This window comes from Pinus tabuliformis, chromosome 1_2, assembly GCF_031772625.1.
Source record: "Pinus tabuliformis cultivar Carrire ecotype Pingquan chromosome 1_2, CPIR1, whole genome shotgun sequence".
NCBI lineage: Eukaryota > Viridiplantae > Streptophyta > Pinopsida > Pinales > Pinaceae > Pinus > Pinus tabuliformis.
In genome coordinates, this window is record NC_142298.1 from 574,664,466 (window position 1) to 574,680,053 (window position 15,588).

Below are 15,588 nucleotides of genomic sequence, written 5' to 3' on the forward strand. Positions count from 1 at the left end.
ACAGATAAACTACAACATTAAAAGGAGTTGTATAATTGTATCAGTGGTATGATGATTCAGTAAATTTTGTTCATCTGATTAAAGGAAAGCTTCGAATTTGATGTTGTACAAAATGTTTTCCCTTTTTAAACAAAAAGTTTTGAATGTCAGAAGTGACAGGTGAAAAACTTTTGAAACTATAGATTTGAGGTATAAGTATTTAAGTTGTTATTAAAAAATTCAACAAGTGCTCCAAATAGAGGTGAAGTTAGATGATCTGTTGGGGTGCAATGCTTATTTCTTTTCAGGTATAAGTATTTAAGTTGTCTATAATAAATTTTAATGAGTCATTTTAAACAAAGGTGAAGTTAGATGATCTGTTTGGGTGCTATGCCTATTTCTTCTCACCATTCCTTGGTGGATTGACCGGAAATGATATTCCTTGGAATTTGATGTTTTACAGGGTTCTAAAATGGATAACAGAGAAGTGGTAAGTTATTTTAATGAAAAGGTTTCAGTTCATCTGTCATAGTTTGAGATGTTTGCATTTTTATAGGTTTTTCTAGTATAAGTATTATATTTTATGCTTAGTTCAAGGAGTTTTCTTCCAATATGTCTAATAATAATATGTTTTTTTTGTAGTTGTCACACTCAACACTTCTAAAGTGGTAAGTAATATGTATAGAGCTTAAAGAATTTATTTTTGAAATTAAGTCTTTCCTTGATGTTGTTGAGAAGTTAGAGCACACATATATTCTTCTAAGCACTTTTTATGCTTGTACACATTACCTCCCATATGTCTTTCCATATGTACCTTGTACCTTGTTACCTCGCAATGTACCTTGTTACCTCCAAACTTGCAAGTAAACTGTTACCTTCCATATGAATAATTATCAGCCACTTTGACAAAACCCAATGTTTCACCTGCCAAAGGTCCCAATGTTCAATCAAAAGCAGTACCCATAGCAGCAACTCCACCTCCAGGTCCTATCCTAGATATTCTTGGTTATTTGGTAGGTTTAGGAAATGCACTTGTCCCTAGAGATTAGTGAGCAGTAGGCTCTGGGTGGGTATTAGATAGTCAATTCCATTTCATTTTGTAAAGAACAAATGGAAAAAATTGGCTTTATTGTTGTTAGATGTGAATTGTATTTACCATGATAACTGTCAACCTGGCTAAAGCAACTTGTGATATTTGGTTAATGCTTTGTGTAGGCCTCAATTGCATGTTTTAAATGCATCATCAGTACGTGACGTCGTTCGAATCACTGGGAAACTTATATGGCGTGATGGTCAAATTTTTTACAGCTTGAAGTTTAAGAATAAATCTTTTGGCCTTGTAGCTGCTGGACCTCTCTAGGTGCAATTCATAAGATGTGAAAATAGTTGAGATATTAGTTCTATTTACTGTAAATATTGCTAGTTTAATAGGATGTAGATGCACATATATTTTGAGTCCTTTTTCTAAGTTTCATTCCTGGTAAATTAGGTGCCACCATTACAGCTTGGGAGCTTAGTACACAGACTGCTGCCAATGGTATTGTTTCAAAACATATCTCCTGGAATGGAAAACACTCTTTTGTAGGTGGAAGTAAGAAACAATCAACAACTTGTTTGGTATTTTAATGATAATACTCCATTTGATGTTTTGTTCACTTAGGATGGCAGGATCGAGCGTGCAACAATTTCTGGGGGTAATAATGAATGCTACGATCTAAATTCTAAGATTTGGAAGTTTTCTTCATTGGCGATGGCATGTTGGAGCGTGTAACATTTATGGAGGTAATAATGAATGCTAGGACAATTCCCTCTCTGCCACTCCGTCTGTGCCTTCGACTCTGTTGGATTTTTAGGACTTTTGGAGCATAAGGACAGGGCAGGATGGATGAGTCGAAGAGATCAAAAGGGGAAGAGGACGAGCATATAAACAATGATCTTGTTCTCTCCATTGAAAAACTACAGCAAATCCAAGATGAGCTTGAGAGGGTAAGTTTTGATGCACTTTGAAAACTTCTTTTTGGGGTTATTTTAGTTGATTTATTTCTTTTTAAATTGGTTTTTTTCTTATATTTTTTTAGAACCTTTTTCCCATTCCTTTCTCTATGTATTATTTTTTTGGTTTACTGGTGCATATGTGGATTCATTGAATTTTTGCTTGTCCATGGGCTACTTGAGAATGATTTTTTACAGTCGTTAAGAGTGGTTTTGTGGGAAAGGGTAGTTTTCTCAGTAAACCCATACTTCATCTTCATATTCTTTCAGTCTTTTGGATATGGACAATTTGATCGGTGTACATATGTTGTTTTTCCAACAGTTTCAGGGAAATTGTTTGAAGGAAAAATTGAAACTAGAACATCCTCAAATTAGTTATTTCGGTCTTTTTACCATATCCATTTATTGTTTGGGTGTGAGTTGGTAAAGCTCGGGGTTCAACAAATGTAATATTTTGTGCAATAGTTCTTGATTAGCTGGTTTCTTGGCTTTTGTTGAATTCACACTCGAAACATGTTTATAAATGTTCTTTGAAGATTTTTTCCTTTCTATTAAAAGGCTGCTATGGATTTGAGAAATGAAATATTATTCTTACAATATGATCTTGATTGTCAAAGTGTCTGACATGAAAGATTTTGCTTCTGAAATATTTTAACTGAAACAATTGCTTTTTATCTGTTTGTTTATCATAAAGGGGCTATTTTTTAACTATTAAAGGGCCTAAGATGAATTGTATAGCCATATCTTACATGTATTCTTCAAAATAAAAAGTACAGTTCTCAAATGTCTAGGTTATCCTTTGTCAAAAGCATACCAAAATTGTAGATGTAGAACTATACAGTTAAAAAACCTTGAATTCACTGATCTCAGAAACAATATCAGAATAAGTGATTACAATTTCAAATCTAGGTCTCTGATCCCTAGGTGTTGGTTTCCTTTGCTTGCATTAGCTGAGGATACAAAATAGAATCTTGTACAGATGCATTAAAGGTCAGAGAATGCATCCTCGAAGGAAGGGTGTGAAATTTGAAAATGTCCATGACATGCTTCAGTTGTTAGTTTTCACATCTTAGCTAAGGAATTTCTATCCCATGAGCCAAAAATGTATGTAGAATTAGTCCAATTTCCTTCCCATAAGCTCCCAATGTTTTGTGATATGTAAGGATTTCTATCTGTGATCAAAGTTGAAATTTTGCATGTCTCCAAAAATAAAAAATAAAAACAATTCCAAGTGAAGAAATTAAATCCCTCTTAGCTCATCTTAGATCCATATTTAAAATTGGTCTATGCTAGTTAATTTCCGGTTGAATGTCTTGGTTATTCTTTAGCGGGAAAAAGTCATTACATGTTGCAAAACATTTTCCTCTCAGTTTAAGTAGACATGATCAACGATTCAGGCAGTCACCCTGGGGAAGCCTTGTGCCACATTGAATAGATGGAAAAGGAAGAACACAAATTGAACTAGAAATCCTTCATCACCGGAGGTGAGATGAGGACTAAAGGGGTGAGACTAAGCTGATGGAGGAGAGAGTGGAAGTCGACCTCTGGGGCAGCCAAAACTAGGCTAAGTATAGAGTCAAGGGAGGAAGAGGCCTAGACTATAATAACAAAGTGGGGGGTTCTAAGGGCCAGAAAACCTTACCATCCCTTAGGGAGAACCTTAGGAAATATCAAGCAAATGTCAAAGTAAAACCCATATAGAGTGTGTTATCACAAAATCACTACTGAGGGCTGCAACCAAGTGAGATTTTATGTAACTCTTTCAACCAGACTTTAGACTAGGAATTAGCCTTCCTAATCAGAGAGGGCTCTCTCACAGATTTATAATAGAAATCAATTAGAACAAAAGATGGCTAACTCTTCACTCATTCATGAAAACAACAGCTGGTTGAACACATATCAAATTGGTCTTCATTGGGCTATGGAGTCTTACACATTTAATAGACAAAGGCACAGTCATTTCATGGAAGTCAAGGCTCTTTGCATTAGATGTCCAAACATATTTCACAAAAACCACAGCTTGCCAAACACACAGGAAGTCAGAGCATAAGATATGAATTCTGAGTGATTGTGCTATAACAAGGCTGTAAAAGAACAAATAAGATAAAACACCATCATTATATTTGAACAAAACAATCCATTGAGAATCTTGAGAAGAAATAACCACTGTTTTACTATTACTGTAACAAGTCTTACATTGGCCCAAATAACTCTGTTTTTGTATAAAATGTCCAACCCCTATTACATCCTAATTTTCACCATATATAGGAAAACCCCAAAACTATCCCTATCTTGAGTCTCCTCAACAAGCATGAAGGGAGAACTCGATGATCTACCATTAATTACCCTTATCTATTTCTAAACCAACTCATTAATTACAAAAGTGCTGAGCTATGATTACATAAAGTCCTAATCAAACTAAAACACTAATTCCTTTCTCCTCGTAATATGATTCTTCTTGGATGCTGGACAGCTGTATGATTTCTGTTATGGCTAAGTTATGTTAAGGGAACATTCACCGAGCAAGCTGGTCTCGGATGCTAGCTGTATAGACAGCTTATTAATTGATAAAAATGATCACCCTATATCCACGGTCCCCTGTCTTCCATTCCTCTTCATCATTTAAAACCCACACTCCAAGTTCTTTAAACCTTCAATTAACAATGCATAATCACCATATGCCATATGATCTGGATGCCTCGTGGATTAAACAGGTGTACCAACTAGAAATCCCGGTAACCCTACCAGAACCCTAGTAACTCGGTCATAAAGTGCCTTTTAGAAAACTTTATCGAAGAACAAACTATTTCACTTTCCCTTCAAAACTTACACCTGTCACTATTTGAGCTGCTATGAAATCCATGTATGATCTCCCTCCTGTGTTTGAGACCTTCTTTTTAACATTCGCTGACCTCATCATCAAAATTCATTGTTTTTCCACAAAACAGCATTCTACAGCAGTTTCGTAGCGCGCTACGAAACTGCTGTAGATAACCTCTATTTGTTCCGTAGCAAATAAATCTTGAGAATTCCTGTGTGCTCTTAGCAAGAAGTCTAAATGGAGTCCAGTTCTGCAACCAGCTAAAAGGTGGGCATTTAAGCAACCCAAGTCCTTGTATACCCCTCCATACTACTGGAAATTTTGCTTCAGAAGTCCTTCATACCACCTCTAAAGCTGCAACTTTCAATAGAAAGAAAACAAATTGACCTGTAGTTTCTCTTGTTACTTGTTCAATATCAATGCTACTATGAAAAACGTGGACCTTGAAATACATCTTAGAATGTGGCTTGAGGAAGGTAACACTCTGATTTTCTTATCTTGATCTACTTCCCCAGGCCTACAAAACCAGGGCTCGCTCCACTTCACAGTCTTCATTACTGAACCTCCTCTTTACAATATTACTATATTCTGCATAACACTGGGGCTGGTACAGGTTCCTGCAAAACATAACTTTCACTTAATTTCATTGCAGTTGTAGTATGGGTGTTGTAATGATGTCATGTACTGCCGCATAGTCATTGATCCATCATCATCATCATTTTAAAGAAGATCGAACATCATAAAATCATAGCTCTGCTTATGAATATGATTGGTATCCTGTAGTTGTCATTGATGACTGTAATCATGTCAGTGCCCTCCAAACAGCCACTAATGAAAACCCAACATGAATTCTAACGACAAGCAACAAACAGAACCAATAGAAGGACCTATACAGTGATCCGTTTAACCTTTGGTGATGCAACTTTATTCATATGTCATTCTATTGGTTCAAACAGCCACTGCTGCTCCAGAGACCGATAAGTTGGTAAGAAAACCAATAATGTTATTCTTTAGGTCTTGCTCCTGCACTCGAGTTCTCTAGACAACGAGGTGCATAGATATTATAATGTCAATCTGCAGAAAAGGGAACAGAAGCATAAAGATCTTTAGATCCTTCTGGCAGTGCAACCTTCACAATAAGTTTATCAATGACCACAACACTGAATGAAGATGCAAAAGCAATATTAAGATAACCCCTGCCATCAGCTGCTTGGAAGAGAAAATCCTGTAGGGATAAGCCTTAGCCTATTGTACAAGTGGCTTGCCAGCCTCCAAACATAGGATATCGAGGTTCAATTTCCAGTTCTGTTTTTCTAGAGTCAGCGTTCAAAAGTGAGGAAGAAATATTCCCAATTTCATCTTGGTAATAAACCGAATGTGCTCGAGGTAGCAGTCTTGCCACTAAACTCTTAAAAGATGATGAACCTCTAGCATTGGGTCTTGCTTGGTATTCAATCTTTGAAAAGCCACCTTTGATTCGAGCGCCACCATGAAAAAGATGATAATTTTTAGTTATCTGAACATTTCCCCAATGTGAAATTTTTATTTCTCGCACCAGCTCCTTGACAACTGCAAATGGTTGGTTATCAAATGATTTTAGCACATTAGCATCATAAACCAAGAATTTAGCAATCAGCACCACGGTAGAAGGCAGCACCAAAGCTCTGAAAACCTTCCTGGCCAGCGTTATCCCATATCTGCAACGTGAACAATCTATCCTCATACTGAAACTCTTATTTACATATTGATTCATCAGCAAGTTTTTACCCACCCTACTATTGCCAAGGATGACAACCTTTAACAGAGTTCTTCTGCGGGCTGACATGATGAGCTCGAGCTTATGTTGAATGAAGATGGAGTCGAAAAGATCTAAGCTGATTCATCTATTGATCACCTCTTGCAAATCTCGAAAACACATGCTCGAGCCTCCAGGCGGTTCAATGATACAGCTAGGTGTCAAATCCTTCTCTGTTTTGGCTACGTGTCTCTCTGCTTTCTAAAAACATTTTCTTGGAGTTTGTCCATTTTACCCACAACACCGACAGAAAAAATGCGGAGAATGAGCCTTTTATTTTGCTGGATGCGCAAGTGCAAGAATTGCAGCAACACCGCCAACTGCCCGGATGCTATCTCCTTGATTTCGTGGATTTACTTGCCCCAAAATTTTACGATTGTGCCAAAATGTTCATAGGCTCTTCCTGGCACCCAACAATCTCCGCATTTGAATATCGATTCAACTCCCGTTGGACCAGATCATATGGGAATGGGCATAGTTGCTCAACCCGACAAATAGCGACATCTTCCCTTTGAAGTCTCTGTCTTTCCTCATCCAGCTCGTAATAAATCTTTCCAGAGTGATCATTCTGATCCTTAATGAGACATATAAATCGGGTTCCCTGCTTGTCGAATTCGAAACGACCTTGCATGTCATCAAATTTAGACAGATTTGATTTGCAGTCCTTGTGCCGAAGAAGATTCTTTGGAGACATGACAATCAAAGGTTTACGGAAATTCCGATTTATCTGGCAACAAAGAGCATGAAAATAGTTGGCAGGAGCTGTCACCTTTACAATTTGCCAGTTACACTACTGAATTTGGGTGCGTAATGTAAGATCCATCTCAGAAACCACAAAAGGATTGTCATCACTCATCTGGAGAAACCGCTCTAATTTTGCACTAGAATGCTCTGGACCCTGGCCATCATATCCATGAGGAAGCAAAACAACAAGTCCAGATTGGCGAAGCCATTTTGATTTCCCACTGCTTATGAGCTGATCAAAAATGACTTGGGCGCCATTTGCAAAATTACCAAACTGAACTTCCCACAGGACCAATAACTTGGGGATTCTCTATTGAATAACCCAATTCAAAACCCAGAACACCAAATTCTGACAAAGAACTGTTGCTCACAGTAGACATCTCCTCAGGTTGAATCATGATAACATGGTAAGTAACTCGAAGTATTTCATTAAAATAATACCGTGAACCAAAAGAACTTGTAAAAGAATTTGATGCTTAATGCATGCACTACGAACCATCTGAAGGATTTGCCACACCATGAATCTCTGTAAATCTCAAACTTACAAGGACTCCACCGGCATACAAGGTTTAGGTGGATTGTAGCCATTTGAACACACATTAAATATCCCCTGCTTCTGCACATAATCTTGCAACATGTTCTCATTCTTCACCAATGTAACACACCTGGAAACTTGCAACATCTCTCTCAAATATAAGCCAGTCACTGATAATGAATTTTGATGAATATGACAGCTGTGTAAGATTGGCTGTGGATTCAGACAAATTCCCAATTTGGTAGCGCAGCCAGTGCAAGGTCAGTGTTTTCGCTACGAAATCACTAAAACAGATGGCGCTGCTAAACTGCTAACGAATTTATGCGCTGCGAAACTGCTAAAAAGAATTCAGACGCTGCGAAAACACCCTGGTCTTTAAACTAGGCTAAAAATTTTTGGCAACGGCATTTTCAGTGATAACAGAGTGTACAACTTAACCATTTAAAATCCCACCTTCAATAATGGTCGAGGGCATTATCTATTGTGCTTCGGACTGCTTGGTTGGAATTTGGGTCAAATAATTTTTGAGGAAATAATATTTTTTTGGTTTTGTTGTTCGATTTTTTTTTTAAATGTATAATAAATTAAAAAATATGATTGGATAATCTCCAAAAATCTAAAATAGATAAACTACAACATTAAAAGGAGTTGTATAAGTGCATTGGTGGTATAATGATTCAGTAAATTTGTGTCCTTTGATTAAAGGAAAGCTTGGAATTTGATGTTTTACAAAATGCTTTCCCTTTTTAAACATAAAGTTTTGAAATGTTAAAAGTGACTAGTTTTGAATGTCAGAAGTGACAGGTGAAAAACTTTTGAAACCGTAGATTTGAGGTATAAGTATTTAAGTTGTTATTAAAACAATTCACCGATTGCTCCAAATAGAGGTGAATTTAGATGATCTGTTGGGGTACAATGCTTATTTTTTGTCATGTATAAGTATTTAAGTTGTGTATAATAAATTTTAATGAGTCCTTTTAAACAAAGGTGAAGTTAGATGATCTGTTTGGGTGCAATGCCTATTTCTTGTCACCATTCCTTGGTGGATTGACTGGAAATGAGATTCCTTGGAATTTGATGTTTTACAGGATTCTAAAATGGATAGCAGAGAAGTGGTAAGTTATTTTAATGAAAAGGCTTCAGTTCATCTGTCATTTTTTGAGATGTTTGCATTTGTATAGGTTTTTCTAGTATAAGTATTATATTTTATGCTTAGTTCAAGGAGTTTTCTTCCAATATGTCTAATAATAATATGTTTTTTTGGTAGTTGTCACACTCAACACTTCTGAAGTGGTAAGTAATATGTATAGAGCTTAAAGAATTTATTTTTGAAATTAAGTCTTTCCTTGATGTTGTTGAGAAGTCAGAGCACACATATATTCTTCTAAGCACCTTTTATGCTTGTACATGTTACCTCCCATATGTCTTTCCATATGTAACTTGTACCTTGTTACCTCCCAATGTACCTTGTTACCTCCAAACTTGCAAGTAAACTGTTACCTTCCATATGAATAATTATCCGCCACTGAGACAAGATTCAATGTTTCGCCTGCCAAAGGTCCCAATGTTCAATCAAAAGCAGTACCCATAGCAGCTACTCCACCTCCAGCTCCTGTCCTAGATCTTCTTGGTTATTTGATAGGTTTAGGAAACGCACTTGTCCCTGGACATTTGTGAGCAGTAGGCTCTGGGTGGGTATTAGAGAGTCAATTCCATTTCATTTTGTAAAGAACAAATGGAAAAAATTGGCTTTATTGTTGTTAGATGTGAATTGTATTTACTATGATAAGCGTCAACTTGGTTAAAGCAACTAGTGATATTTGGTTAATGCTTTGTGTAGGCCTCAATTGCATGTTTTACTTGCATCATCAATAAGTGAAGGCCTTCGGATCAATGGGAAACTTATATGGCGTGATGTTCAATTTTTTTACAGCTTGAAGTTTAAGAATAAACCTTTTGGTATTGTAGTTGCTGGACCTCAACAGTTGTAGTTCATAAGATGTGAAAATAGTTGAGATATTAGTTCTATTTAATGTAAATATTGTTAGTTTCATAGGATGTAGATGCACATCTATTTTGAGTCCTTTTTCTAAGTTTCATTCCTGGTAAATTAGGTGCCACCATTACAGCCTGGGAGCTCAGCACACGCACTGATGCCAATGGTATTATTTCAAAACATATCTCCTGGAATGGAAAACTCTCTTTTGTAGGTGGAAGTAAGAAATAATCAACAACTTGTTTGGTATTTTAATGATAATACTCCATTTGAAGTTTTGTTCACTGAGGATGGCAGGATCGAGGGTGCAACATTTATGGAGGTAATAATGAATGCCAGGATCTAAATTTTAAGCTTTGGAAATTTTCTTCATTGGCGATGGCATGATGGAGCGTGTAACATTTATGGGGGTAATAATGAAATCTTGGACAATTCCCTCTCCGCCACTCTATTTGTACCTTCGACTCTATTGGATTTTTAGGACATTTGTAGCATAAGGACTGGGCAGGATGGACAAGTCCAAGAGATCAAAAGGGGAAGAGGAAGAGAACATAGACAATGATCTTGTTCTCTCCGCCACTCTATTCTAAATTGGTTTTTTTCTTATATTTTTTGAGAACCTTTGTCCCATTCCTTTCTCTATGTATTATTTTTTTGATTTATTGGTGCATCGGTGGATTGATTGAATTTTTGCCTGTCCGTGCGTTGCTTGAGAATGATGTTTTACAGCCCTTAAGAGTGGGTTTGAGGGAAAGACTAGTTTTTTCAGTAAACCCACACTTCATCTTCATATTCTTTCAGTCTTTTGGATATGGACATTTTCATTGGTTTACATATGTTGCTTTTCCAACAGTGTCGAGGAAATTGTTTGAAGGAAAAATTGAAACTAGAACGTCCTCAAATTAGTTATTTTGGTCTTTTTGCCATATCCATTTATTGTTTGGGCATGAGTTGGTAAAGCTCGGGGTTCAACAAATGTAATGTTTTGTGCAATAGTTCTAGATCAGCTACAATCCTCTTGTTTACGATTAGGTTCATAATGACTTTGGGACATGAGTCTCTCTCAATGTGGTATGTTGCACTCCTAAATCCCTTTTGGTATTAATTATAGTCTGAATGTTTATGATAAGTTCCTAGTGTCCTGTTCATCTGGGGTACTCTTGGCCTAGTCACTACCCCCAAAGGAGCTAACAAGGTTGCTGGACTTAATGGAAAAAGCTTGCAATTCTATTTGGCACCTGCCCTTAGGGAAGGGTAGACTTAGCTTACCTATATGGTCGTTGACCATTGGCTTATTCTTAGATTCGTTTTTTATTAGTTGCCAGAAAACTTTCTTGGAGGAATTAGTAGATAGAGTTTAAATTGGATTCTGAATGACAAGTAGAGTATTCCTACATTACGAATTTGTAATTTCATAGTTTCGTTCACATTGAGGAAGAACCAGATTCATTGCATCACTTTTGTTTTCCCTTTCCCCACTTACATAGCGATGTTGCAGCTCTAGATTTATTTTTTCCTTCTACATTTTCTCTCTAAGATTGAATCTAAAGTTTCCAATACCTAGCATATCCTTTTTATCTTCTATGATAAGATGCATGTGTGTGTAAACCTATGTAGTTGATGAAATAAGTTTGGAGTGGATTTAAACAATGAGATTTTGTTGTGGTGGTGGTGATCAATCATTTTTTCGATTGAGCATAACATGTCTATATGATAGAATGCAGAAAAATGGAAAACAAAGTGAAATTTTCATACGGTGCATTGAGCTTCCTCTTTTGTCTATTCATCTCCAGTTGTGTTGAATGTTAGAAATGGATTTCAACTGCAAAGCATTTTTTCTTTCATGAGACTGCAAAAATCGGTCTCCAAATGAATTGAAAATGTCCTTTTGCACTTTGGGTTGTTCTATAACTATTCTTACATGGAATTTATGTATTCAAGTCATTCAGGTTATTATTTTTTTAGTTATTATATGATGTCCAACTATGTGGGACCTTATACATGGGTAAATTGCACTTGCGTATGATGGACTATTGAGTCCTCAATTATTTTTTGTGCTTTTCCTTTCACTACAGAAATCTTTAACATTCATTACCGTTCGATACGGTGGGCATTTTCTTCTGGTAGATTTCATGGGTGGTGGCACTAAGTTTTCTAATCTATTTGCCCAGGTAACCGTTGGTGTCTCTGCTCTGGCTATTTAAACAGGCTAAGCTGGATCTGTTTTTCAGCTTGTCCTGATGATGAACCACACTGGTTGGTTCGAAACGCGTCGACAAATGGTTTCCCATGTGATTTTCGCCGAAGAATCTATCATTAACTTGAGACATATGTGTTTGATAGGCTGGGAAATGTGTGCTCTTATCCAAGAGGTATTTTAAGGTGAATGGTCTATGATTTTTTGTAAATTTAGCTTGACAAAGTAAGTGCTTCTGATGAATTGTAGAATCTTTAAAGTTATGTGAAGGGCAGATGATATTTAATTTCCAATTGATTTTTTTGAAAGAAAATGTAGGTGTCTCTTTAAAAGTTTGAAAAGAAAAAATTCATAGCAAAGTGTTGATTGCACTGCAAATACCTTATCATCTCCATCTATAGTTTATAAAGAGGAAAAGCATGCAACTTGCTTGCAATTTTTCACTCACTTTTATTTTTTTCACTCAACTCTGTTGAAATATGCATTTTTTTTTGTTTGAAATTCATCGTGTAGCTACAATTTTATTTATTTTTTAATCAATGACTATAAATGTAATTTTAAGGATTGCCATAAATCTTCACATAATTTTCTGAAGTGTCCTAGATCAATGGAAGAGCGTTTGCTTTACAAGAAGGAGCTTGGTGGTTTGATTCCATTGTGCGCTAACATGAATTAATCAATGATTTTGTAGTTCATTTTTAAGTAAATGTTTTCTATATCAATTTATTTCGATGGTGAGATATTTCTAGATTCATTGTTTTATATTGTCTCTAAAGAGAAAAAAATTGATCTTTAAATAAAAAATTGATCATCTCTAGAGAGAAAATAGCTAGTATTAAAGACATATTGTGTCTAATACAAGTGTTGCCTATAGAGAGACAAAAATGAAATTGTCTCCCGAGAGACAGAAATGAAATTGTCTCCAGAGAGGAAAAAATTAAATTGTCTCCAGAGAGACAAAAATGAAATTGTCTCCTAAGAGACAATAATTTTTGTGTTATATACTATCCATATAGAGACAATATTTTCTAAGACAATATTTTTTAAGACAATAATATTTAAAACATTAATATTTAAGACAATAATGTTTAATAAACTATTTTTTAAGACAATAATTTTGTAGGCACCTGGTTAAAGACAATATTTAAGACAATACACAATTTTTTTCGTCTTAAGTAAAGAAAATTTACCCAAAAATTGTCTCAAATATTGCCTTAAAACCCTCCTTTATGTAGTAGTGAGAGAATGGGTGTATTGAGGGAGTACATGCATGGAAAGCATAACATTTATCCTACACATATGAAATTATTTTAGCATTCAGAAAAAACTTGGAAATTAAAAGATAATGCAACAATTAAAATATTTTTTACATTTTAAACTTTTATATATTCAACTCTACAAAACAACAGATGTATCAAGCCAAGGATTTGTGCAAAGAAAAGCATATGTGAAACAAGGGGTTTGTGTGGGAGAATAAGTGTACAGAGGGAATGTGTGTGCATAACAAGAACATAATTTTTTCCCACATACATGAAATTATTTTAACTTTAAGAAAACACTCTAAAATAAAATAACATAAAAAAACTATGCAAATAATTTAGGAATCAAAATTTGTTGTAACAATTAGCCAATTTCTCATTTTAATATTTTATATATTCCGCTATGTGGAAAAATAGGTCTATGTGGCCGACAATATGTCGAAGTAAAGGATATATAGAATAATGGGTACGTGTGAGAGAAAATGTTTGTAGAGGGTATGCATATGTGGAAAAAGAAGAAACAATATTTTCTGCACACACAAATTACGATAGATTTATGCAAAAACTTTAAAATAAATAACTACACAAATAATTGGAAAATCAAAATCTAGTGCCACAATTAACATATTTTTTTATTTTAAACTTTTACACATTCATCTATGCAGAATAATATGTATGGATATGAGAATGTGTGTAGAGAAAAGGATGTGTAGTACAGGGGGTATGTGTGTGGGAACGAATGTGCAGAGAGAATGCATGTGTCGAACAAGAACAGAAAAAAATTTCGCACCCATGAAATTATTATGTAGAAACTCTAAAATAAGAAATTGCACAAATAAATGGGAAATCAAAATTTGTTGTAACCATTAACATATTTTTCATTTTAAACTTTTAGAAATTAAACTATGTTGAACAATAGGTGTATGAAGCCCATGATGTGTGCCGAGTAAAGGATGTGTGAAACAAGGGGTATGTCCAGGAGAACGGGTGTGCAGAGGGAATCTGTATAAGGAACATGAAAAAAAATTATTTCCACACACATGAAATTATTTTAACTTTACACAGAAACTTCAAAACAAAAATCTACCCAAATAGTTTCCAAATCAAAAGTAGTTTCAATAGTTAACATATTTTTTCATTTTAAAGTTTTTCACATTTAAATATGCAGAGAATGGGAGTGGGGAGGATGTGCATGTGTGGAGTGATAATAGAAACTATTTCATGCACCCATATAATTATTTAAACTTTAACTGGAATTTTCAATCATCGGTGCTCATGGATGCTCAACAATGGATGTTATAATAAATAGTCCCTACCACTTCTAGGGACTATATAAATGTCATGTTCCCCAACTCATTTATTTATTTATTTAATTTCTTTTTGTAGTCAATCATAACAGTAACCATTATCGATGATTATAGTATTCAACCAAAACACATAACATTAATTTATGTAGTCGATTTTTTTGTTCTACTTTATCTCTCCATTTTAAAGAAAGGTGACCGTACTCCCTATGTCTGTTTTATACCACTTCTAACTACACATATATTGTTGGGTCCCTATAATACTAATGATTACCCCATTACTATTGTAGTTGCATCCCTTATTAATATTGTTGTGCCCCTATTATCCCCACATTGTTATTACTATGCCCCATAGAATCCCTCTATTGTTATTTTTGTGGCTTTATATTATTATTGTTAGGTCAGCTGGGTTATATTGTGACTGCTTAGACTCCTATATATAGAAAGGAGGTTTTGTCATTTGAATCATCAAAGAATTGTTCATTTTGTAAATTAAAGGAGGTTTCCCCCTCGAAGAGGCTGAATCCTAAGGCGTTGATCTATCTTTTCTATCTTTTCTTGAGCTGGTTTCATAACATTTGGTATCAGATATTTGGATTCTAGGGTTTTGCTGCTCCAAATAGGTCATCGTGGCATTTTTGCTATAACTTTTTTCCGCGATGTTTCAGAAGCTAAAAAAAAATCCCATTTGAGAAGACATTTCACTGAACCTTGGGTCCAAATTTTAGAGATTTTTGCACTATATTTGTGGAGATATGATTTGAGGAATTTGGTCTTTTTGCATACTCCTGAATTAAATTCCAAACAGGTGACCTGGGGAAAATATTCATAACCGTCTCTCTAAGCATCGGATTGAAATTTCGTCAAAAGTTATAGAAAGAGGACGGATTGTAGCTTCTTGTAGATATTTTTCAGAGCCAGAGGTCAAAATAGTGACTCATGGCACGTCGTACAAGTTTGCTCTAC